The sequence below is a fragment of the Mustela erminea genome, chromosome 3, assembly GCF_009829155.1.
Source record: "Mustela erminea isolate mMusErm1 chromosome 3, mMusErm1.Pri, whole genome shotgun sequence".
Lineage (NCBI taxonomy): Eukaryota > Metazoa > Chordata > Mammalia > Carnivora > Mustelidae > Mustela > Mustela erminea.
In genome coordinates, this window is record NC_045616.1 from 138,119,904 (window position 1) to 138,124,507 (window position 4,604).

The 4,604-nt window shown below is 35.5% G+C and overlaps 1 non-coding gene across 1 annotated transcript; it reads left to right on the plus strand.

Moving 5' to 3' along the window:
• Positions 1-746: 746 nt before the first annotated feature.
• Positions 747-850, plus strand: LOC116587447. Its single transcript, XR_004284455.1, has one exon. It is a non-coding gene; the product is annotated as a small nucleolar RNA U13 (small nucleolar RNA).
• Positions 851-4,604: the final 3,754 nt, after the last annotated feature.

A 4,604-nucleotide genomic window follows, 5' to 3' on the forward strand; every position in this document is an offset into this window, starting at 1 on the left:
TTTTAGCAGAATAGAAAAAACTCAATCACATTTACTGACAGTCTAAACACCTTTTTAATGTGTTGCTCTCTGCTGGTGCTGAAGAGGGAGGCAGGCAGAATGGAGATGCTGGATTTTTTTTTTTTTTCAGTTCCACAGATGTTTTGGCTTGAAAGTCTCCACTTTAAGGCTTTTAAAAAATACCCTCTGTCATATTGTTATAATAGTTATACATGAAGTATTTGAAATCCACCTTTCCCCCCCGGTCTTCTAAGTGTCTGGTTTACTTTCCTCTTCCTCTTCATATTCTGGTTTTCTATGTAATTTTTCTCAGTTCTCCATATCATCCCACATCTTTCCATACCAATGCATTTACTTTGCTGGATTTAAATGACTTGAACTTGTTGCCAATGTTACAATCATCCCTTGGGTACTTGGGCTGCCATATGTGCCTTGTGGGGTATCCTATACTTTCCAGTATAAAGTGAAGGGTGGGAGGCATGGAAGCTGTGACTTGCTGTTTCTGGCAACTCAGCCTTATGAACCGTATTCATGGGAATTTAAGAACCTGCTCTCTGGAGGTCACCCTGCTGCCTAACTACATATGTTGGAAATGAGCTGTTAGTGCAGAAACATTCTTAATTAATGATGCAGAGTGACTCGGCAGCCAGCCAAAATATGACTATGGAAACATTTGTAAAGGTTGTGTGACCTACAAAATAAATTTCCCAAATATTAAAAAAAAAAAAAAAACTTACAAGGATGGGATTCATTTGTACTTCATGAGCATCATGAGAGGGTGTTCACGCTTTTGTGTGACATGTGCCTCCCTCAAACCTTGCTATGACCTTGGCACATTATCTGTCTGACATGAAGAAAAAAAAGAAAAGAAAAACTTGTAAGTCTTGTGTGTGCATGAAATTTATATGTTTATACTCTAATTTATCAATCATATATATTATATATATTTTATATAGGGTATATACTTTATATGTGTATATACTGTATATACTATCAATATGTGCTATCTATTATACTGTATATATAGTATATACTATGATATATAGGAATATAAACACTATATATGTATAGTATACTACTCTAAATATACTGTGTATTTACACATACATACATATTTACTATATATAAGTAGGTAGTATAATATATATTATATATATACACATACATACACACACACGTATGATAATTTCCTTCTTCTAGGTGTCTCTAGGGAAATGACTGTTTCTTTCCAGGTCAGCTGTGAATGTAAGGGTAGTAGATGGTCACTAATGGGGTGATTGATTTGGGCGAGCCTATAAAGATTTCCTTCAGACCCATCATGGATCTCAAATCCCATCAGTTGGATTTTATTCCTTTAAGTTCTGAAGACCTTTCAGCATGACATTCTTAAGTGCCAATAAGATTTAAATGTTCCTGGAACACTTACCAGCTATAACCGTTTGAAAGGATAAGGGAAAGGAAGAAAGGGTGTCAGGTGACAATTAGACAATAGCAAAGTCCTGGCAAAAAGAGTTCAGATAGATACCTGGATTGAATAGTGGGACTGCGGAGGGTAAGGGATGGGGCTCACAGATAGAAGAGGTGGAAAGGAAGTATCAGAGACAAGTTCACCTACTTAGTTTTGTAGAAGTTTGGCTCAACCCCACTTTTGTGTGTAGTGGGTGTTCACCCTGTCAAACAAGTATTTGGATTGTCTCTGAAGGGGAGGTAGAATAATAACTTTTCTCTCCAAGCTAACAGCCAGAACCTTTACACACCCAAATAAACAGCCTTCCATGCCAAACATCACATTAGTTTATAGGTAGATGTCAGTGGTAGAGCTAAAACATTGCTTTAAAAGATTTCCTGTTGGCAGGATCTGACAGAGGAGCTGGAGGACAGTTTTGTTTCCCTGGGCCAACAAATGCTCCTCAATGTTTTCCCCAGTGATTCTGTTGAAGTTGTAATTCATCACATACAAGCAATTTAATGTGTTTCCTTGAAAGTAAAGTGTCTGGGACAAGGCTCAAGAAAGTAAAAACTTTCCCTTATCTGTTGGGTTTGATGGTGATTGGATTAGTGACAAAATCAAGTACTTCTTTAAGTTGGCCTCATTTTCAGCCTTTTATGATGACCTAGTTTTTTTTGTTAGCAAAGTTTGAAAATTATTACCTTTCCCTCAGCATTATTAATGAATATCAGGCTAATTCTTTCTCTTGGCCAGTCTTATCCTGTACTTAGTTTACAGTGCTGTATGTTGTTTCTGTGGTTTCCAAGTTCCAGACTTAGAGTATCCTACACTCCCCCTTTTTAAAAAATTTCTTATTGGTATAACATACTGACCAGCCCAGAAGGGTATGTGTCAAAAAGTAATGAAGATAATAGTAAGTACCTATTATGTGTCAAGTATTGTGTAGAGTTATTTACAAACTTTATTTCATTTAATCTTCAAAGCAATGTTGTAAGATAGATGCTATTGTAACCGTTTTTTATGTGTGTAAATTTAGCCAAGATATTAACTTGTTTTCCAGCATAACAAGTTAAATAACTCTCACCCTTATACAGGGAGAAGCTGAGATTTTAACCTAGATATTGCTTGAATCTAAAGTCAGTTTTGGTTTATGATCTTGACTCCATTCATGGGCCACCTATTGTTAATGTCTAACATTTCCATTGTCTCATGTGTAAGCATATATAGAAATACACATACTTTTCATGTGCCTAATACTGAAATATTTTCATGTAGTTTATAATAAAAATGCACAAAACAAGGCAGCTAAAATAATTGAAAATATGTAGAGCAGTAGTTTTCAAATGACAGTCATTGACATCTAGGGCCACTTGTGTGTAGAGGATTTTTGAGGAGGCTTTGTTGGGAGGGCTCTGAGCTCTGTTCTCAACAGCTGTACTTTTATCTGTTTTATGTATCAAGATTCCAAGTAATATTTTTTTTTCAAACCAAAAATTCCATTGCTTTAAAAACAAAAGACGTTTTTAAGTCCTGAGGTGTTATAATGTTGGAGAGATATATGTTAGGAATTTGGGATGTCAAAGTTAGAGCCACAAGTTTCACTGAACTTTCTGGCAATTTCTGAGGGAAAAAGGAACGTTGTTTGTTTATAGAGTCCCCATGATCTTACTTAAAAAAGAAAGGAGGAAGGAAGGGAGGGCAGTATGGCAAGGCAAAATTTTTTTGTCATTATTTGCAGGAGGAATTTATAATGTTGTTTCTTATATGAGGGGCATGATGGACGGTGATATTTTGATCGTGATTTTATGTAAGATGTTCTTGTGATGAATTTTTCTTTTAACAATCTTTGATGAAACCTAAAAGCATAGTGTTAATAGAGGAGCATTCTTGGAGGTAGGGCAACAAAATAAGGTGTATGAAATGACATACTCACCTGCTTAGTCTGCCTCATAGAGTAGTTGCTGAAGCTTAAAGAGCTAACTTGTGTGAAAATGTTTGGAAACCTGTCAGAATTATCTAACTTTTAGATAGTTACATCATTCATTAAATCATACACACATTATTGAGCTCCTGCCCTGTGCCTGGTATTGTTCTAGGTTCTGGGGATGCTCATTACCAATCACTGTGGGTTAGATTTTAGTTGTTTACCCATATCTTTTGCAAATTATGTATTTAGCTATCTCATACTTTGAATGATAAGTTGGTTATTACACAAATAAATTGAGTGGGGCTTGATCAGTGATTCCTGGGCTGCTCTCAAAACATGGCATCCTTGAGTCTTCAAGTTGGAAGGGTTTATAGAGATTAGTTATGTGGCTCATCCTGCCAATATAAAAATTCCTCTCATAGAATTCCTGAGGAAGGGCATCAGAAGATCCTTAGGTATCTAATTTGCCGACAGTTACTAGGCAACTTTGGATTTTAGAAAATTTCTTCTTTGTGTTGAATAACCTGGAAGATTGGAGAACAATGGGAGAGAGGGGTATTAGAAAATCCTCTATGTTCTTATGTTGATCACTTAGCCTTTTTAACTTCTGCTCATTGACCTTAGTTCTGCTATCAGAACCATGAGGGAAAGACTCTTGCCACCTTTTCACTTGATAGCCCTTGAGTTTAAAGATGTCTGTGATGTCATCCCTGAAATCGTTTCTTTAATAGGCTGAATATTTCCAGTTCTCACATTTTTCATTTAAGATAATTTCCAGACATCATCTTGGTTACCTTTGTCTGATACATTGTTTTGACAGTGTCCCTTTTACAATACAGCATGCAGAAATAAACACAAGTGTCCCAGATGTGGCCTACCTAATGCAATGGACTCCAATCTGGAGAATTTATTTTTTTGTTTTCATTTTTTTTCTTTCATTTTTTTTTCCAAAGCTTCAGATCAACTTACAATTGAAATATGTGTTTGGGAATAAACTCTGATCATATGCTGCCTCTCAAATTGTTAACAATGTTATTGTACAAACTTGTTATACCTAAAAATGATATATCACATGAAAAATGCTCAGATGAGGTAATAGGTATAGGCTCTTTTTAACTCACAAAACACTAAACAAATATGAGATGTTGTAACTATGGTCACCATATTATCAACATGTAGGCTAACTAAACATAACAATTTAAAAAAAAGGAAAAAAAATATGTTCTG